We start from the raw sequence: 23136 nt of genomic DNA on the forward strand, positions 1-23136 counted from the left end.
TAACTTCTGAAATGCCCTGTGTTATTATTTTGCGTCCTTTCCGTATTTCTAAGTCCCTCTTCCCGTGTTGGAGCGCGAGTGTCCTCTGAAATTTGTAATTTTTGTATTACTTGTGCCAACTGATCTTGTACTTCCCGGATTTCTCTTTTGTACTGTATATTGATTTGATTTTGATTTTGATTGAATTTCCTAATTTGTTCACCCTCTTCTGTGTCATTAAAGACTACCGGTTTTGTGTCATTCAGATTATCATCTACCTTCGTAGATAAATTAGTGAACTGATCCGAAAGTTCGGCTACTTTCTCCGATAGTCTACTTATTTCCTCAGTGTGTTTTTCTGAACCAAGTTTCAGAGTATCTACTGTGTCCTTTAAGTTTTCCTGAGTTTTTGTAAGTTGCGTAACCGAATCGGTAGATGCAACTGAGTCAATTTTAGCTTGCAAGGTGTCGTGATTTTCATGAACAATGGTTTGCAGTTCTTTTATGGCTGCTTCGTGATTCTGTAATGCATTTTCAAGCCGCGAAAAAATGGGTTGAAAATGCTCACAAATTTGTGTTTTTACGTCATTACAGACTTTTTGACATTTCGATTCAATGTTATGTAACTCACTAGTTAAATCTTCATGTGTTTGTTCAAGTGTGGTGTCTAACTTTTGAAGCTTTTACTGTGTTTGTCTCTGATTTTGTTCCATTGTGTCTAACTGTTGCTGTGTTTGTCTCTGATTTTGTTCCATTGTGTCTAACTTTTTAAGATTTTGTTCCACTGTGTCTAACTTTTTAAGATTTTGTCCCATTTGTTGCATTAACTGTAATAACAGTGCACTGGTGTCTGAAACATGTTCCTCAGTGCTTTTCGGCAGTGAATTTGCACCGGCAACATTCACATTTTGACAAGCGGAAAATGTGTCTTGACTCATTTGAGAAAACGGTGAGAACCCAAAACCTGAGTCTACAGTATTTGCAATATTGTGTTCTGTCATTCCCGATTCCTGAGGCGAGCTGTTGCCGACCGATCGATCGATAATGCTTCCCTGTTCACTACCTGTTTCACTGTCTACACCATTATTTGCCGCCCGCTCCATTTCCCTATGCACAGTTACCAAATTACTACTTCGAATGTCTGTTAATTCATTACACAGTGGTGCTGATAAGCTACGCTCGTCGTCACTATTATTTCTCAGTTTACTTTGGAGCCTAGTGTTACGTTTTTCACGCGCCATTATTGTCACAATATTTCACACGACAACACAGAAAAGCACAATTTGAAGAGCAAAAATAAGAGAACACATTAACATAACACTGAAAATAATATCTAGTTAATTGCAGCTGCGAAATACTTGGTGCAAATCTACATGCATGTCACAACTGTTTTACTGTACAACAATGAAAGACTGCAACTACAAAGGAGATTTTCTCTACAATTACGCGCTAGCAATAAACAATAGCTACACTAATTACACAAACTACAAGAAAAAATCAGAAGATTCCAGTGAGGTATCCTAGGCTAAGGGTCGACATATGAAACGTCCCCTTAGAACAATTATACTAGACTGTGCTTTAACTGACACACAATATTTTTAGCGCAACGCAATCTGACTTTCAAAAAATCCCTACAAAATAATGGCCCTGACTAACATTAAACTATACCTTTCACAAATCACTTACCTCACAAAAATCTTCGCTACTCAAGCTACTGCAATACAGCGAGCGCCACTACTGCCAGCTAAATAAAAGATTCAAAGTACTGAAGGCACTAACTACTGATAGGCATAGTTAGCAAATGAAAGATTTTGATAGAGAACAACCAATGTATTTACCTCAATAGTCAGAATATATATAGCAGTTCATGACAAATTTCAAAACTCCGCCATCTCTCTCTCCTCACATCCACCACTGCTAGCGGCTCACCTCCAACTGCGCAACGCTACGCGCTGTTCACAGCCAGCTGCCTAACACTACAATGGCAGACAACAATGCAAACTAGCCACAGACTGCACACGGCACAGCCAGTGATTTTCGTACAGTGCGCTACGTAACGTTGCCAATAAGAAAACATAAACAGCCTACTTACAACTTCTACTAGGTGTACTGAGATAATGTGGTCTGGTGACTGTTTTTCGTGTTGGTATGTCGTGTATAAGAAGTAAACAGCCCACCTCCGGGAGAATGAAGGTGCAAGCAACTCTTGATTTCCTCAATGTACACACACACACACACACACACACAGAGAGAGAGAGAGAGAGAGAGAGAGAGAGAGAGAAATGGTCTAACATTCTTGCTGTTCCACATGCATATGGAGCAGGGGGAGAACAAAAATGTGCCTATGTCAAGCAGATTTATTATTATGCGATATTCTGCCTAGAGGCAGGTCTGTGTCTTCCTACAGAGAATTTCTGACACCAATGTTCCCTGTCTTCAGCTTCTTCCTTTAGTCTTCTGTACCTCTTCCCATCTTTCATGTCATCCAAATGTTGAATTCTTCTTCTTCCTCAGCCTGTAGTTCCTTTGATCTTCCCTTCGATGACGTCATATATGAGCCCCTTGTGCCCAAATATGTGTCCAGTCCAGTTGTCCTTTTCTGAAGAATTCTATTTAGAACAGATTTCTTCTCTCCTGTTCTTCTCAGTACATCGTCGTTTGTCACCTGATTTGTACACCTGATTCACTCTATTCTTCTCCAGCATCCCATTTCAAAATTTTTCAGGTGTTTTTTCTCCATTCTCGTTGTGGTTCACGTCTCTGCTTCATACATCTACATCTACATCCACATGACTACTCTGCAATTCACATGTAAGTGCCTGGCAGAGGGTTCATCGAACCACAATCATACTGTCTCTCTACCATTCCACTCCCGAACAGCGCGCAGGAAAAACGAACACCTAAACCTTTCTGTTCGAGCTCTGATTTCTCTTATTTTATTTAGATGATCATTCCTACCTATGTAGGTTGGGCTCAACAAAATATTTTCGCATTCGGAAGAGAAAGTTGGTGACTGAAATTTCGTAAATAGATCTCGTCGCGACGAAAAACGTCTTTGCTGTAGTGACTTCCATCCCAATTCGCGTATCACATCTGCCACACTCTCTCCCCTACTACGTGATAATACAAAACGAGCTGCCCTTTTCTGCACCCTTTCGATGTCCTCCGTCAATCCCACCTGGTAAGGATCCCACACCGCGCAGCAATATTCTAACAGAGGACGAACGAGTGTAGTGTAAGTTGTCTTTTTAGTGGACTTGTTGCATCTTCTAAGTGTCCTGCCAATGAAACGCAACCTTTGGCTCGCCTTCCCCATAATATTATCTATGTGGTCTTTCCAACTGAAGTTGTTCGTAATTTTAACACCCAGGTACTTAGTTGAATTGACAGCCTTGAGAATTGTACTATTTATCGAGTAATCGAACTCCAACGGATTTCTTTTGGAACTCATGTGGATCACCTCACACTTTTCGTTATTTAGCGTCAACTGCCACCTGCCACACCATACAGCAATCTTTTCTAAATCGCTTTGCAACTGATACTGGTCTTCGGATGACCTTACTAGACGGTAAATTACAGCATCGTCTGCGAACAACCTAAGAGAACTGCTCAGATTGTCACCCAGGTCATTTATATAGATCAGGAACAGCAAAGGTCCCAGGACGCTTGCCTGGGGAACACCTGATATCACTTCAGTTTTACTCGATGATTTGTCGTCTATTACTACGAACTGCGACCTTCCTGACAGGAAATCACGAATCCAGTCGCACAACTGAGACGATACGCCATAGGCCCGCAGCTTGATTAGAAGTCGCTTGTGAGGAACGGTGTCAAAAGCTTTCTGGAAATCTAGAAATACGGAATCAACTTGAGATCCCCTGTCGATAGCGGCCATTACTTCGTGCGAATAAAGAGCTAGCTGCATTGCACAAGAACGATGTTTTCTGAAACCATGCTGATTACGTATCAATAGATCGTTCCCTTCGAGGTGATTCATAATGTTTGAATACAGCACATGCTCCAAAACCCTACTGCAAACCGACGTCAATGATATAGGTCTGTAGTTAGATGGTTTACTCCTACTACCCTTTTTAAACACTGGTGCGACCTGCGCAATTTTCCAGTCTGTAGGTACAGATCTATCGGTGAGCGAGCGGTTGTATATGAGTGCTAAGTAGGGAGCTATTGTATCAGCGTAATCTGAAAGGAACCTAATCGGTATACAATCTGGACCTGAAGACTTGCCCGTATCAAGCGATTTGAGTTGCTTCGCAACCCCTAAGGTATCTACTTCTAAGAAACTCATGCTAGCAGCTGTTCGTGTTTCAAATTCTGGAATATTCCATTCGTCTTCCCTGGTGAAGGAATTTCGGAAAACTGCGCAGCGAAGGTATTGACTGCGTCTTGCCACTTGTGTACTTTACATACGACCAGAATTTCTTCGGATTTTCTACCAAATTTCGAGACAATGTTTCGTTGTGAAACCTATTAAAGGCATCTCGCATTGAAGTCCGAGCCAAATTTCGCGCGTCTGTAAATTTTAGCCAATCTTCGGGATTTCGCGTTCTACTGAACTTCGCATGCTTTCTCCGTTGCCTCTGCAACAGAGTTCGGACCTGTTTTGTGTACCACGGGGGATCAGTTCCATCTCTTACCAATTTATGAGGTATGAATCTCTCAATTGCTGTTGCTACTATATCTTTGAATTTGAGCTACATCTCGTCTACATTTGCATAGTCAGTTCGGAAGGAATGGAGATTGTCTCTTTGGAAGGCTTCTAGTGACACTTTATCCGCTTTTTTAAATAAAATTATTTTGCGTTTGTTTCTGGTGGATTTGGAAGAAACGGTATTGAGCCTAGCTACAACGACCTTGTAATCACTAATCCCTGTATCAGTCATGATGCTCTCTATCAGCTCTGGATTGTTTGTGGCTAAGAGGTCAAGTGTGTTTTCGCAACCATTTACAATTCGCGTGGGTTCGTGGACTAACTGCTCGAAATAATTTTCGGAGAAAGCATTTAGGACAATCTCGGAAGATGTTTTCTGCCTACCACCGGTTTTGAACAAGTATTTTTGCCAACATATCGAGGGAAGGTTGAAGTCCCCACCAACTATAACCATATGAGTGGGGTATTTATTTGTTACGAGATTCAAATTTTCTCTGAACTGTTCAGCAACTATATCATCGGAGTCTGGGGGTCGCTAGAAGGAGCCAATTATTAACTTAGTTCGGCTGTTAAGTATAACCTCCACCCATACCAATTCGCACGGAGTATCTACTTCGACTTCACTAAAAGATAAACCACTACTGACAGACACAAACACTCCACCACCAATTCTGCCTAATCTATCTTTCCTGAACTCCGTCTGAGACTTCGTAAAAATTTCTGCAGAACTTATTTCAGGCTTTAGCCAGCTTTCTGTACCTATAACGATTTCAGCTTCGGTGCTTTCTATTAGTGCTTGAAGCTCAGGGACTTTCCCAGCACAACTACAACAATTTACAACTACAATTCCGACTGTTCCTTGATCCAAACACGTCCTGTATTTGCCATGCACCCTTTGAGATTGCAGCCCACCCCGTACTTTCCCGAGGCCTTCTAACCTAAAAAACCGCCCAGTCCACGCCACACAGCCTCCGCTACCCGTGTAGCCGCCAGCTGAGTGTAGTGAAAACCTGACCTATTCAGTGGAACCCCTATGGCGCAAGTCAAGGAATCTGCAGCCAACACGGTCGCAAAACTGTCTGAGCCTCTGTTTCAGACCCTCCACCTGGGTCTGCACCAAAGGTCCACAGTCGGTTCTGTCAACGATGCTGCAGATGATGAGCTCTGCCTTCATCTCGTAAGCAAGACCGGCAGCCTTCGCCAAATCAGATAGCCGCTGGAATCCAGAGAGAATTTCCTCAGATCCAAAGCGATACACGTCATTAGTGCCGACATGTGCCACCACCCACAGCTGGCTGCACCCTGTGCTCTTTATGGCATCCGGAAGGACCCTTTCCACATCAGGAATGACTCCACCCGGAATGCACACGGAGTGCACACTGGATTTCTTCCCCTCCTTAGCCGCCATGCCCCATAGGGGCCCCATTACGCGCCTAACATTGGAGCTCCCAACTACCAATAAGCCCACCCTCTGTGATTGCCCGGACCTTGAAGGCTGAGAATCATCCTCTGAAACAGGGCAGGCAGCTGCATCTGGCTCAGCCAGAGACAGTGCCTGAAACCTGTTTGTCAGATGCACCAGGGAGGCTTTCTGATCAGCCTCCGGGGACGTCTTTCACTGCCTGCCACGCCTTGGAACGACCTCCCAATCAACCACAGGCGAGGGCTCAGCCCCACTGCGGGCAGCAACCGGGGCAACCACAGCGGCAGACCGATCTGGGGACAGACGGGACGATGTTGATATCCCCGTGATACCCAAGTCCGGATCCCCACAGTGGTGCCCATTGGCAAAAGCCTCAAGCTGCGCGACTGAAGTCAGCGCTGCTTGCAATTGTGAGCAGTGCAATGCTCCACATGTAGCACATCAGCAGTTTCTTTCTTAATTCCCAGCTCAATTTGCTGGTCAGAAGAGTCCTCTTCTTGTTGAACGTGGCTTTGGTCATGGCGATTCTTGCTTGAATTTCGTTTGTGTAGTGAATATCTTTTGTCAGCAAGCTTCCCAGGCACTTGAACTGCATCATATTCTCCAACTCTCGAATTTCTACAGTTATCCTCAACAGTTTCAATATCTGCATCAATTTTGATTTATCGATGTTGACTTCCAGTTCATCGTGAGTTGCAGTTTTCTTTGATTTTTGGTGAGTACTACCAGATAATCTGCATACATGATGGCATTGAAGAGTCGTCCTCCTATCCTGAAGTTTCTGCAACCTTTCAAAGTTTCTTTCGCCAGCCATTCTCGACACAGGTTGAACAAACTAAGCGATAGACAACATCCTTGTCTGACTCGTCTTCCTATTTCCACGCTGTTTGTTTCTCTGTTATTCAATTGCACCTTCACTCTTTGTCCCAGATACAAGTTGGGGACAAGTCTCCATTCTCTCCAGTTGATTCCTATCTCCTTGAGGATATTCATCAGTTTTTTTTCAGTTTTCTCTGTCTAAAGCCTTCTTCCAGTCTATAAAATAAACACAAACTTCTTCGTTAACAGTCAAAATTCTCTGACAAAATTCTCACCATGCCAATGGTGTCCCTGATTCCTTTTACTTTACAAAATCCAAACTGATCCTCCTCCATAATTACTCCAATTTTGTGTCCCAGTCATCCTTTAAGCATTCTTGCGATGATCTTCACCTTTGCCACGTGTGAGATAAGACTAATTATTCTGTAATCACTACTTTTTTGGCTTTTTGTTTCTTCGCGAGAGCAACCATTGTGCCATCCAAAAAGCCCTTCGGCCATTCTCCAGTTTCGTAGATTGTGTTGATGAATTTCAAACCTTCGTTTCCAAGTTGACATCAGGGACTGGCATAGACTTGGCATCTTTCATGTTACCACTAATCCCCTGTTTGGCTAGGATGTAGTCTATCTATTAACATCTCCTGGGCTGTTGCATGTGTACAATTTACTCTTACTGTTTAAGAACCAAGTGCTCATCGTCACCAACTTGTTTCTCTGACATAATTGTACTAGCATCTCTCCTCTGTCGTTTACTTTTCCTAATCCATATTGCACCACAATGTCTGCTTCCCTACCTTGTCCAATCACACTATTCCAGTCGCCCATGATTATGCTGTTTGCTCTTCCTCTGTCTTCAGAGTGGACAATGTCTTCTATTTCATCATACATTTTATCCGCATCTTCATCATCATGGTCTGATGTTGGCATATAGACTTGAACTATAAGAATGTCCACTGGTTCTCCAGTTATTTTCATAAACATTAAACAATCACTATAGCACACCACTTCAGTCTCATTTTGAGTTATTCCATTTCCCGTCACTACTGCTACACCATCTTCAAAATTTTATCCACTGGAATAAAACATTGTATAATTGTCTGACACTGTTTCACCACTATTTGTGCATATTGCAGTTTTACTGCTCTTTGAAATATTCTTGTGTTCCATGTCTCGACCCTGAAATAGCCATCTCTTTTGATGACATCCCCTGAAGTACTTCTAACTCGGAAATCTGAACAGGGGAATAATTTACCCCTGGAATTTTTTACTCCAGGAACCGCCATCATTATTCCCCATCTTCCACCATTCAGGAAATGTGATAACGTGGTAGTCTTTCAATTTACTTTCAATATAGCAGTATCATTTCTGAAGAACTAGATTATAATTGTATGAGTCTTCGATCTTGATTCATCTCAAGCATCTGCTGCACGGTACCAGGCTGCCTAGTTCACCAGCTGACTATCCCCTACGATGTGGATGCTGGGTTTCCTCTTCTGCCATTTCCACCGTACCAATGATATTCATCTCTGCCTTCACCGCCATTGAAGTATTCACTATTAGCCTGGTAAGGGTCCTCATGAGGTACTATCCTATCACCTGGGCTAGGTGAACCAAGATTTTTTAATGAGGTTTTACTCCTCCCCATCCTCCTTTCTCAACTGTGCTTGGGGCCAGTATACAGAGTTCAAGTAAATTTAAGAGTTCAATTTCAATGAAACTGTGCGATTTGTACCCTGAAATATGGATTGCTATGGGGAGACTCAGTATATGGTGGACATATCTTACAACTACTCTTCGATTTTCGTGTCAAGTATTTGTTGGAATACAAAGTTAGTGTTCCTGGTGTGCTGTGATATCTGGTGACTGTTTTTTTTTCTGTGTGATCTAGCACTGGTGATTGTTTTTGTGTTGAAATGTAAGGGATAAGGAGGGAACAGACTATTACACTCATACAAGATCACTGATACGTCACATATGTTTATCATCACTGACGATCATTTTATAGGGGATTATGTGAACATAACACGATTTCCGAAATGCAACTGGATACGAATTTCTTAAACAGTTGCTGTTATACACATTCTGGAACCTATAAATGGGCTGTGTCAGACAGAATCAATTTCGTATTGAGTGTCCAAGGTAGTAATTTCACCCTCTCAATGTTTGTGATCATAGTGTGTGGAACTTGCTAGCTGGGTGTGTGTTGAGGAGCTGTTGGATGGCGTTAATTCACCATCAGCATTTTCGCAATTTGCTTGTTCTGCATCCTCACCTTGGTGCATACACCTCATTCTCAAGAAAGACCAAAAAATGGTCTACCGATTTGAAAATTTCTCTGCTCGTCAGAAATGTGTATGGAGCTTCCACGTTGTTTTGGGTCTGTGGTAGAAATGCGAATACCTCAACGTGATAATCCAATGGATATGACAGAGCTACTAGACTGAGGCTCAGTAGCATCAAATTCGGTACATTATTCGTTGTTGTCACCATAAAATTCAATGACTAGCTATATGCCTGTTACTTGTCGCCATTTAAAAATCCTATGGTGGCGACTGATGTTAATTATGTACCGTAAAAATCCCGTGACACCACAGCAGGCATCAGCGCCCGCCGCGAGCACTGCCTGCTATACCAAGTGATTCATAACCTCAATAGGACGGGAGCTTCATACTTCCCGTTAAACTAATGAGTGAGGCCACTACTCACTTGTAGTTTCTGGACCATATCGACAGGGTGTACTGTGGTCTAGCGTCTGATACTGTAATCTACCATTAGTTGTTGCTACACTATGTTGGTGCTGGCAGTTCAGTTTTTCATCTTGAAATGTGATAAACAAATATGTTGTACACCATTACTCTCGTAAGAAGTCACTGTTTTTCATCGTCTGTTTTGACACGTTTTGGTGGCTGCGATTCAAGTGGTATCTAAGTAGAGGCGTCTTTCATTCTCAACTGTCGATGTTACTCTGCTTCTTCATCGTATTTGATGGCTCCGTGATGTTGGTTTTGTTGTTATCGGTAAAGAGACATAGTCCATTCCACACACAATTTACTTTTGCGTAACTTTACGAGAATAGCACCTTAACTTTTTTTTCAGCCTCAGAGCAACGGTATAAATGTACATCTTAGCGATAGGTTATGTATTGCGCGGTGCAGCGACGCAGCAGTTGGCAACAGTGCCCAACGTTCTGAGGACAGGTGACGCAGCGTCCCTGCCTCCCGATGTACGCAGTGACACGGCTTTTAACGGCTGTGGCGGACTTTCGCAGAAAGGGGGGCCTCTGCTTGGCCAGGTATTTATTTAAACAAACGTGGATTGTTACTACCCCACTCACTGCATTTATTTTAAACACACCACCTGTAGACTTAAGCTTAGCGCAAGTGGTGTCGCTACATCAATAGCCTTGGCTTGGCTTAGGCATTTGAAGCAACAGCACACATGTGATGTTTCTGTGCACCTAATTGTCACTGGTGCGACTGAGTAATTGGAGTTTGGAGAAGCAGTGTGCAAGAATTCTCCATATACCTCTGAGGGAGAGCATTTCGCTCACAATGTGGTATCATACATATAAAATGGAAAGAACCGATCTTAGAGTTAGGAGAAGCAGTGAGTGAATAGTAGACAAGGAAAAGATGTGAAGTAGGTCAGCAAACAGGGACGTACCTGCACAAACATCGTTTGTCTCAGAGCTCATAGTGGCAGTATTCCAAAATTCGGATTCTGACGTCATAGAGCCAGTCGCAGTATCCAGCATCTTCGATTTATTCCCACAGTATTCCAGGTCGGCCATCTTGCATCGCTATCTTGTATATGACATCATAGCAAGACTGTGCCAGTATTCGAAGTTTTCCATTCTGATATCATAGAGCCTGTTACTGTATTCCGAGTAAGCTATCTTGTGTCAGCCATATTTTATCTAGGTCGACTGTCTTGCATCGCCATCTTGTATTCTGACGTTACAGAACCCGTTCCAGTATTCCATGTCTCAGATTCCCTGTCCCAATATACCAAGTCAACCAGCCTGACAAATAACCACTTTGAATTTATCAGTATCAATATAGGACAACAGCCCTGCTCCCTCACTAGCACAACTGGACTACTTTTTTAAATATCCCCCAACCAAAACTTGACTTCCTGCCATTTTATAGGTAGGACAATTGCCCTTTGTCATTGGGGTATGGGGGTTTCGGCCCACCTTTAGCCTTGATGACAGCTTCCACTCTCGCAGACATACGTTCAGTCAGGTGCTGGAAGGTTTCTTGGGGAATGGCAGCCCATTTTTAACAGAGTGCTGCACTGAGGAGACGTATCGATGTCAGTCGGTGAGGCCTGGCACAAAGTCGGCTTTCCAAAATATGCGAAAGGTGTTCTGTAGGATTCAAGTCAGGACTCTGTGTAGTCCAGTCCATTACAGGGATGTTATTGTCGCGTAACCACTCCGCCAAACGCAGTGCATTATGAACAAGTGCCCGATCGTGTTGAAAGGTGCAATCGCCATCCCCGAATAGCTCTTCAACAGTGGGAAGAAAGAAGACGCTTAAAACATCAATATAAGCTTGTGCTGTGATAGTGCCACGCAAAACAATAAGGGGTGCAAGCCCCCTCCATGAAAAACACGAACTCACCAGAACACCACCGCCTCTTAATTTTACTGTTGGCTCTACGCACGCTGGCAGATGACGTTCACATGGCATTCGCCATACCCACACCCTGCCATAGGATCGCCACATTCTGTACCGTGATTTGTCACTCCACACAACGTTTTTCCACGGTTCAATCGTCCATTGTTTACGCTCCTTACACCAAACGAGGCGTCGTTTGGCATTTACCGGCGTGATGTGTGACTTATGAGCTGCCACTCGACCATGAAATCCAAGTTTTCCCACCTCCCGCCTAACTGTCATTGTACCTGCAGTGGATCCTCTAACGATATTTGAATCTCTCGCCTACACAAGGAGAGACGACCATCGTAATAAAATCAGATCTAGTACCGAATTTACGAAGTGATACGTAGTATAAATCTTTTATTTTCAACTTCTCTGTGCTGTTACCTTAAGAGAGTCTGACAGTGAGGGGCGTCCTGTGATAGTAGTAGATCTTAGCACGTCAGCATGAGCCAAAAATTAGTGTAATATTCTAGTCCTGCGATGCAGGACATGACGGATCAGAAAAGATATTTTTCTACCTGATGAGGTAATACTTGAAGGTAATATAGCCTATGCCACAGTCCTGTACAGGATTTTCACAACGAGTAACAACACTTTATCGATGTGAAAACGTGTGTGTGGTCCGATTCCTTCTATCTTCGAAGATATCTCGTATGAAAGGGAGAAATTTACATTTCGCGTGAGAAATTCGACGTTTATGGTCAACAGCATCGCTGCCTCAGATTGGGTAATGGAGATTTTTTTAAACTGGTGGGTCTATTTCGTTGTGGAACTGTTTAATGTATACGTCCAAGCCGCAGCTGCTTTTTCCGCAGTGCAACGCGGCTGGCTGCAGCGGCGGTCACGAGGAGTTGGGAACCGGAAGTAACGGATTAGCTTAGGCTGGGCCGGGTACAAAGAATGCGCCGACCTGTCTGACCATGCCCACAGGCAACAAGGGCTGGCGAGGTGACCAGCGTGCTGGGTGAGCGCGACAGTGGGGAACGAGCGTTTGTGCACGAGAAAGGGTTCAAAATGATTGATGTGTGCACTGGACGTATTGATAACATCCGAATTCCTAACACTCTAACCATCCCCGGATGCCGCAGATGCAGTTTCCTCCGGTCCCTGAACGCCGACACGGGTGGCATTCATTTCACACTAGGTAAGGAGAGCCCTACATCAACGTGACGTATATAGGCACGCGTCATCATGAGTTTCACGAGTTGTCCTATCGCCTGTTGTGTGCATTCTGTATACATCGACTGTTGTGTGCGTCTTGAATCTGCACTGTTCATTGTTCTTAGTTAATTTACAACATGAAGGCAAAATTAAATGGAACTAGATGGTTTAATATTTCCAGCAACATTCGGAATTACTTCGAACTTCAGTTTCTCAGTTTATCGTTTCTGCCCACATGAATTATGTACAATTCATTGACTTTTATAAAAATACGAAACACTTTAATTTCTTCCTATTTCACGTTTTTATCCACATGATTTAAGTACGATTAATCGAACTAAAAAATGCCTAGACACTTTCGTTATGGTTATGATTGCTTCATTCAGATATTCGTTATGTACATGAAACACACAATAATATCCCACATTCTTTGGATTGCAGCTTAATAATTAATTATTTCACGTTTCTATCCACACGATTTATGCACGATTCATCGGATTTAAAAAAAAATTGACTGAAAGTTTTGTTTTTTTTTTTTGCTTTCGTTGTGGTTCCTTCGTTCAGAGAGTCATTATGTTCCTGAAACACATAATACCATCCCAAATTGTTGGGATTACAGCTTAATAATTAATTCAACTGTGATGAGCGTAACAGATAACTCCTGTCACTTCGTGTGTACACATGTATTTACATTTAGCTTTGACGTTATCGGTACAACCGCAAAGATCGATATAAGCACTCATGTAGTCGATTTAGGTTATTTACGTCACGATGACGTAGTGTTACGTCACTATGACGTAGGGTTCTCCTCACCTAGCGTGAGATGAATGCTACCCCGCCGACACTGGCTGTGTCGAGTGGACAGGCGTGCTGTGTGTGGACGTCTGGGAGGCGGGTGCGCGGGATGTGCGAATGTTTCAGCGATCTCCAACATCTACCCACGGGAGCTGCTGCTACTATGGAGGCAAAAATAAGAGGAGTTGTCATGACGTCACAAACTTGAAGCCGACCCAAGTGAAGATCCGCCATGTTAGCTACCCCAAAACATTCACTTCTGGTGGTTTGATTCTGTGTAGTCGTGAAGTGTTTTGATTGAAAAAAAATGCCGGGTTGCGCCGCTTACGGTTGCACTAATCGTCCTGATTGTAGTCTAAAGTTTAAACAAATCACATTTCATTTGTAAGTGGACTTATTTAAGCGCTGTTTTCTTATATGTACTTGAAATTCTGATGCACTGTAATTGTAGTGTCGGCAGACTTGCCAACACTACGCACACTAATTGAAAGAGGCGGCCAAGATGCACGCGCTAACTCACGAAGGATGGAGTGAGGTCTGAAACAGGAGACTTAATGAATGCTATAAAGAAAAGTACGTAGCTACAGGACTACTTAACTTTTAATCCGTCCTTGTATACATCGTTCTTGATGAGACATCTGGAGATTGTGGCGATACAAGTGAGGCTCTTTAAATACAAGCTTTCTAAGGCTAATGGCGCCTTGCTAGGTCGTAGCCATGGGCTTAGCTGAAGGCTATTCTAACTGTCTCTCGGCAAATGAGAGAAAAGGCTTCGTCAGTATAGTCGCTAGCAACGTCGTCGTACAACTGGGGCGAGTTCTCGTACGTCTCTCGAGACCTGCCGTGTGGTGGCGCTCGGTCTGCGATCACACAGTGGCGACATGCGGGTCCGACATGTACTAATGGACCGCGGCCGATTTAAGCTACCACCTAGCAAGTGTGGTGTCTGGCAGTGACACCACATTCCTCCCCCGCAAATCGGCGAACGGTCGTGTTATAAGGCTTCCGCCCGCCGTGGGGAGGACCCCATGTTGACGTATGCGATGAGGTGGGGAGCCTAACAACAGGCGAGGCTGTGCCACCCGCACCCGGCCATTCGGTCCGAGGGGAGCTAGGAAACGCCTGAAAACCTAGTCCAGGGTGCACGTCAACATGCGGTGTATGCGCCCGGAGAGAGACAGGAGGGGCCGAAGGGTCGACCTCCATGTGGTCGGGGCACCCGACGGGCGAAGACGACATCTGGTCCGGAGTGGGCAAGAGTTCCATGGTGGAGGACAGCTGGTCACGGGAAGCGAGCGACGGCGCGTGACCCAGGGAGGCGCCAGGCGGCTGCAGCGACGCGTCCACTGCGGGTGGCGCCGGCGGGAGAACAGGAGGCGGCGGCGGCGCGTCGCCATGAGGCAAAATGGAAGGCAGCGTCGGTAACACCTGGGGATGAGGCGAGCCAGTAGATGGGTCCCCAGGGCGCTGACCGGACGGCACCGTCGCTGAAAGCAGACGGGGAGCGGCAGAACCCAGGCGACGACAGAGGCGCAGCTGATTGAGATGCCGACGCACCTCACCAGAGGCCCCCAAAACCAAATACATCGCGCGGCCGAGGCAGCGAAGAATGCGCCCTGCGAGCCAACGCCGTGAACCACGATAGTTGCGATAGAAAACAACGTCGCCAGGAGCAAAAGCAGTAGTCTGCCGCTGCACTGGAACCTGATGCGGCGGATGCAGCAAAGACATCAAGGTTCGATGAGGACGACCATGGAGCAACTCAGCCGGCGAGCGACCATCGCGGGGCTGAGAGCGATACGAAGACAAAAAGAGCAACAATGCGTCCTCCCTAGAATGCGACTCTTTCAACTTCAACATCTGTGACTTGAAAGTCCGGACCAACCGTTCAGCGGCACCGTTTGACTGAGGCGAAAACGGCGCGGATGTCAGATGTTGAATACCATTGGCCTTGCAGAATGACTGAAATTCTGCGGACATGAATTGTGGGCCATTGTCGGAAACAATAGTCTGGGGAAGACCTTCAATGCAAAAATAGCGGACAACGCTTGGATGGTGGCAGATGACGTCGTGGAAGACATCCGGACAACAAAAGGAAAATGACTGAAAGAAACGACCATAACCAACCATCGAGCATTCCAGAATGGACCAGCAAAATCGATGTGCAAGCGTTGCCAAGGGGAAGTGGCTTTCGGCCATGCAAAGAATTTCCGTGGCGGCGCGGATTGTTGTTCAGCACACACCATGCAAGAAGAGCACATATTCGTAATCGCAGCATCGATTCCGAACCAAGTACAGTGCTGACGAGCAATTTGTTTCGTGCGCACTATACCCCAATGTCCTTGGTGAAGAAGCCGTAAGACAGAGGACTGTAACGAACGTGGGACCACGACTCGGGACTGATCATTATCAGAACGCAACAACAAAACACCACGTCGTACAAAAAGTCTCTCCTTGTGAGCAAAAAATCGGCGAACCAACGGATCCTCGATCCGTGACTTTGACAAGGGCCATTGCGTAGCAACAAAACGCAAAACAGTAGCAAGGACAGGGTCAGCAGCTGTGGCTGTAGCGACACGACGAAAATCAATCGGAAACGATTCGACCACGTCATCGGTTTCCGAATCAATGAACATGCAAGCAAGTTCGGAAGAATCGAATGCTTTATCCTCAGCAACAGGCAAACGGGACAACGCATCAGCGTTGCCGTGCGTAGCAGTGGACCGATACAAGATATCGTAGTGGTACTGCGAGAGGAAAAGAGACCAGCGAATGAATTTCTGCGCTGTACGTGGAGGTACAGGCTTGTTCGGATGAAAAAGCGATGTCAAAGGTTTGTGGTCTGTGATGATGGTAAAGTGACGACCATACAAGAAATCATGGAACTTAGTAACACCAAACACGAGAGCTAAAGCTTCTTTCGCTATCTGGGAATAATTGCGTTGCGCAGACGAAAGCAATTTTGAAGCAAAGGCAATAGGACGATCATGCGATCCATCTTTGTGCGCAAGCACAGCACCGATCCCGAATTCCGATGCATCGACCATCAACAAAAGGGGTTTCTGGGGATCGAATGGCGTAAGGCAAGGATTTGAAAGCAACGCCGATTTCAACCGGCGAAAGGCGCGTTCACAGTCCGTCGTCAGACGAACGGAACACCCTTACGGCGTAAGCGATGAAGCGGTGCTGAAATGGAAGAAGCGCGCGGCACAAACCTGGCATAGTAGTTAATTTTTCCCAACACACTCTGTAGCTGCTTCACATGCTGTGGCGAAGGTAACTCCTGAATGGCACGGAGGTGCTCTGGACTCGGATGTATGCCTTGGGCATTAATGACATGTCCCAAATACGGTAAGTCACGAGCAAAAAACACACATTTGTCCTTCCTCAAGCGAAGACCATTTTGTCGCAAGACCTGAAATAACGTTCGTAGGTTGGCTAAATGTTCGGCTTCTGTCTTTCCGGAGATCACAATATCGTCCAGATAGTTCGCAGCAGTAGGGACCGACGCACAAACAGTTTGTAAATATTGCTGAAACAAAGCAGGGGCGGATGCACACCCGAATGGCAGTCTTTTGAATCGGTACAATCCAAGATGCGTGTTAACCACCAAGACGCGCTGGGATTCTTCATCCACTGGTATTTGCAAGTACGCATCTGCTAGGTCCTATTTCGAAAAGTATTGACCCGGGCACAGTTTTTCAAAAAGATCTTCCGGGTGGGGCAAAGGAAAAGATGCAGTCACAAGTTGTGGATTCACAGTTGCCTTGAAGTCCATGCAAAGTCTCAGTTTTCCGGAAGGTTTTGGCAAAATTACTAAGGGTGAGGCCCAGAGAGAAGCCTGCACACGTTCAATTACACCTTGAGATTCTAAATCGTGTAATGTTCTTGCGACCTCATAACGCAATGCGTGGGGAACATTGCGCGCTCTGAAAAATTTCGGTTGCGCGTCGACTTTGAGTTCCAAATGTGCTTCATAGTTCTTAGCGCAACCAAGGCCCGGTGCAAAAATGTCTGCAAAGTCTTCACAAAGACGAGAAACACTGGCGGAAGGCACAGTCTGATTCACTGATAGGACCTGATTTACGATAGACAAGTTAAACAACTGAAATAAATCTAAACCAAACAAGTTCACTGCCGTAGAAGAATGAAGAACGTAAAATGACACAAGTTTTGTTTGTCCCTTGTATGTGGCAAGAAGGCTGCACTGTCCTAACACAGGTATCTGCTGTCCTAAATAACTATTAAGCTGAACATTTGCGGCACGCAACGGAGGTTTGCCCAGTTGTTTGTACGTGTCTTGATTGAGCAATGAAACTGCAGCTCCGGTATCGAGCTGGAATGGTATCACTTTGCCTCCAAAGTCTAAGTCTACAAAAAGTTTATTGTCCTGCTGACGACAAGAGCGACTTTCACGTGCAATTTGAACTGATACAGGTACAGAAGCACTTGCGACTTTACGGGAGTTCCGGCGACGTCGACGCACACTTTTTGTGGGACGAACACAGTCACTGTTAGATAAAGTGGCACTGGACGGGGTGGAATTAACAACATGAATGTCCATGGGCGAAGGTCCACGAGCCTGATTGTCCCTGGTTCGATTCCGGCGCGAAGCAAAGGGCCTGGAATGGTTTTGATTGTCTGAACTTAGCTTTTTCTGGCAAACACTTTGAACATGTCCTTTCTTATGACAGTAAAAGCAAGTAGCTTGGCGTGACGGGCAATTGTCACGCGAATGTCTAGGTGCACACCGCGGGCATGATTTTAGAACTGCAATGGCATGCTTACGCGGCACACGTATTTGCGAGCTAGGCTGCAGCTGCGCGGACGTGCGCGAGGGCCGTTTAGCGTCCCGTGCTGCGCGCCCGGTGGGCCGGTCAATGCGACACACTGCTGGCGAAGTTTCAAATGATTCCTGAGCAAAGTCAAGTGTGTCTTGCCTATCCAATATGTCTATCACTTGTTGAAGGGAGAGATTAACTAGTTTCAAAATCTGTTCCCTTATGCGAACATCAGAAACGTTCTGTGCAATTGCATCACGCACCATAGTATCTGAATATGGAAGTCCACATTCACATTGAAAATCACAATCCCTAGTAAGTCCTTGCAAAGTTGCAACCCACTCCCTATTAGTCTGACCGGCCGTACGTTTGGTACGAAAGAACGTATACCATTTGGCAACTACATTAACTGTTTCTTTGAAATAGGCATCTAAAGCAGACAAAATTTCTTCGTAGGACAGAGTTGCTATGTCGCGTCGGGGAAACAATTTCACTATCACACGGTAGGTGGACACACCGACACAAGAAAGCAAAAACGGCTGCCGCTCATTACCTTGAATTCTGTAGGCGGCTAGATGGAAGCCAAATTGTCTGGACCATTCAGTCCAAGACTCGTGGGCTGCTTCAAAGCTACGAAACGGAGTTGCAACTGCATGTTGAGGCTGCGGTAGTGATGAAACGGCGGCGGCCGCATCGTTTTGCAGCGCACGTTGACCCTGGACGAGCTGTCCCAGGGCATCCAATAACGCCTGCGTCTGCTGATTCTGCAAGCGATAAAATTCGGACAGTACATCTGGCGAAGCCATGACACAAGTAATGTAAGCAAAGCAAGAATAAAGAACAAGACCCCTTTCTCTTTTTTCTCGTCGCCAAAATTGTAGTGTCGGCAGACTTGCCAACACTACGCACACTAATTGAAAGAGGCGGCCAAGATGCACGCGCTAACTCATGAAGGATGGAGTGAGGTCTGAAACAGGAGACTTAATGAATGTGATAAAGAAAAGTACGTAGCTTCAGGACTACTTAACTTTTAATCCGTCCTTGTATACATCGTTCTTGATGAGGCATCTGGAGATTGTGGCGATACAAGTGAGGCTCTTTAAATACAAGCTATCTAAGGCTAATGGCGCCTTGCTAGGTCGTAGCCATGGACTTAGCTGAAGGCTATTCTAACTGTCTCTCGGCAAATGAGAGAAAAGGCTTCGTCAGTATAGTCGCTAGCAACGTCGTCGTACAACTGGGGCGAGTTCTCGTACGTCTCTCGAGACCTGCCGTGTGGTGGTGCTCGGTCTGCGATCACACAGTGGCGACACGCGGGTTCGACATGTACTAATGGACCGCGGCCGATTTAAGCTACCACCTAGCAAGTGTGGTGTCTGGCAGTGACACCACAGTAATCTTTTACAGTATGGTACTATTTCTGTGATTGGACTTTACATTTCCTATCAGTCCAATGCGAAGAGCTGTCTAGAGGTGAGCAATACACTTGGTTTTCATTGTTAGGTTATCCCCAAGTAACTGAAAAGTTCTGGCAAGAAATATTCTGGAAATAGGGACTAAAGTTTTAAAATGCAATAATTTAATATAAAATTAATTACATGTAGTTAATTAAATCTTAAGTAAAATGTGTGGAACACCTTTTACAGTGGTTAAATTATAAGTACTTAAAGGGTTACATATTTGTTAAAGCGAAGTTCCATATCTAAGTCCAGGCTATTTAGATCATTACATTAATCTCTTTGTTTTCGAGCTACCCTGTAAATTGCTGTTATTTGCCATACTGAATGTCACTTGGTAGGTACAATTTAAAAACAAAGCAGATGTGTAAACTAGAATGGGCCTGACAATCTTCACTTCAGTTCTTTTCCTTTGTCATTTAGCAAATCTTTCATTTTGTTGACATGACAGCTGGCTTGTTTACATCATCCCTGCATACATCTATAAGACTCCAAAGGAAATAAGGTAAGTTTCTTGCAAACGTGGACATTTAAAATTTGCATATGACTTGAAAATGCAACAAATACAAATCGGTGCCTCTAAACTATCAATCATTGCTTTTGGAGTTCTGGCTTTATCAAGTATCGACACAAACACGATGAAAGTTAATAGAAATAGATTACGAAAGCACGCTTTTCATAGCACATACTTCTCTTCTCGGTTATTCGAAGTGTATAAACAAAACGGAATTGCAGTACTGAGGCCACAAGCGTCATATTTTCGTGTCGTATTACTGTATCGAATACGCATTTAAGACCAGAAAAACGTTTGAAGTTGCGTTCCTTGCGCTCTGTTGTGTCACTAAAACAGTATAACGTTTACTATATGAAACAAGTATCGCGTGCAGACGACAGAAATAACGACCAAGACGCAATTGTAAACATTCGTCTGCTAATGGTTTGGGGGATCCAAGATGGCGGCAGGCCCCGCCCACTGGCTTCATAACAACGTACAGCGTAAGTCTGTAGCGCCATCCCCCCTTATTCTACCTCCATGACTGCTACAGACTGGGTCGTGGTTTAAGTGTGTCGTGTTTAGCGCCTCTCAGTGCATCGCAGTGAACTCTTTCTTGCAGTGGTATTTGCTGTTGTCTCTATCCTATCACACAACAGAACCTTCCTCCCTTCTTCTGAATGTAGCGGTGACAACCAATTTAGGAAGTCTATAGTACTTTCAAAAACCCGGTCGCAACGTCAAATTCCCGATTGATCAATTTATTGTTTCCGACAGTTGTACTGCGTGCAGACATGAGCTTAGTACTGGCGGCCATGGCCGGCACGGGTGTGGCTCTCTCCCAGGCAGGGCGGACAGGGCTATCCTGCAGTCAGTTAACGGCGCCATTCGTTATAGCCAGTTTGTGTCATCATTAGAATTTTTTTTCTTTTTTCACCTGATATGTTTAGTGGGAACGTTGTATTGTAGGAGGATGTTTATGCTCTCAGACATCGGTACATACAAGACCTCAGATATATTTAGTGTTACAATATACTTGTGACGGAAATTTCATTGCTTCATTTGCGTAATATTTGCATGTTGTACTCAAACGCTGAAAATATGTTTTATTATGAATAAGGATCTTTGTAAGGTATATGTGAGTGCTATATTGGACTCCTGTAAATGCTTAAACAATTAATTTGACAGGGTAGTATAAGTGGATTATTTCACTCTATTTTTGATATCGGAATTGCGTCAGCATTCCTTTTGTCTCCAGCATTAGCCAACAGAAATACAGTATTCTGAGGAGAGATGAAAACCTTCATCTTTGTGTTTGGAGACCTTAGTTCGCACAGACAAGCTGAAAGTGGTCTCTTGAGAGAGATTGGAAGCAAGTCTGGAACTAGCCGATCAACGGTATGTCGCCACTTGTTGCTTTGTTTGGGGGCTGCGAGATCAAAGGACGCGAATATCCAGTTCTTGGTCGCTGATATTTAGCAATGTGATGCGTAATTAGGACATTGGGCTGTTTTAACCTTCGTGGCAGCTCCCTGACAATAGGCACACTCATGCAAGAGACCCACACTTCATTCCATTCCCTAGTGATTACAGTTATTATATCATGGGGATCAAGGAGGATGAGGGTGGGGGGGGGGGGGCGGATGCAGTCAAGATGATTACCCAAGTGGGGGAACCCTGTCTCCCACTAACTGATTACATAGAGAATATGCATCAACATATTATTGGCCTTGATTTGAATTTCATATCGTGAGATCCTTCCCCTCCAACACAGAGTGGTCTCTTTCCTATCAATTTTTTCTGGACTGGGTGCGGAGGGAGGGCGCGAGGGTTAGGGGTATGGGACCTCCTCTGGTGGTTGCACTGTGCACTAGCGCAGTCGATCCCTGCATGTCAAGGTGAGCACACACATGAAAACTTTTGCAATAAGACGACACCACCAATCTACAGCAGTGTAATTATGTAATTAGGACATGTAGTTGCTGTATGTGAGCTTTACCCACCAAATAAAAATCGCTGCTAATTGAGTTTTGTAAATAAAAAGTATATATCCTATGCTACATAACTGAATTTCCTGTTGTGAGATCATTCCTCTACAGCACAGACAGCAACTTAGAGCCCATAGCAGGCATTTGGCTTGGAAGGAGCTCTCGTGTGTGCCGATATTCCGCAGGGGTTCACTGGGTGTTTGCAGTTCGGGCCGACCATAACCGACGGCGCGTAAAGCCCTGGCAATGCGACACTACAGGAGGAGAAAGAGGCCATGTTTCGATGGGAATTTCTCAGGTATCCAGTATCAAAGGGTGCGGAGGGAGGGCGCGAGGGTTAGGGGTATGGGACCTCCTCTGGTGGTGGCACTGTGCACTAGCGCAGTCGATCCCTGCATGTCAAGGTGAGCACACACGTGTCAGTCACGGGGCCCGAGTAGACACCTCTTGGACACTGGCACGTGGCGTGATCGCTGACGGAAATGTTGCTTCTGAGGTCCCGGCGCACCCCAGCTCCGGACAGCCCGCATGGGTGCCGCGAAGCAGCACTGGGTGTGGGATGGGGGACAGTGCATGCTTAACGAACGAAAGATTTTTATCAGTGTAATTACACGTGATGGGTGTTCCACAATGGTATTTCTTGTGCAATCAGAATGAAGAAGCATCGCAACTGTTTAAATATTCCGTACATCAAGTTCTATTCCGTGAATTGTTTATTTAAACAATATTCTACACGTTGTCTAAATTGTCTAAACAATATTTCATACACTGCAATTGATTTCCCACCAAATTCTTTAAATAATATTACATACACTGCAATCGATTCCCCTCCAAATGACTGATCAACTGAGTCTTTTTCCTGTCAATTTCCGGAAGAGGTAGCGTAGGGGGAGGGCTGTGTGGCG

This window comes from Schistocerca nitens, chromosome 1, assembly GCF_023898315.1.
Source record: "Schistocerca nitens isolate TAMUIC-IGC-003100 chromosome 1, iqSchNite1.1, whole genome shotgun sequence".
In the NCBI taxonomy this organism is placed as follows: Eukaryota; Metazoa; Arthropoda; class Insecta; order Orthoptera; family Acrididae; genus Schistocerca; species Schistocerca nitens.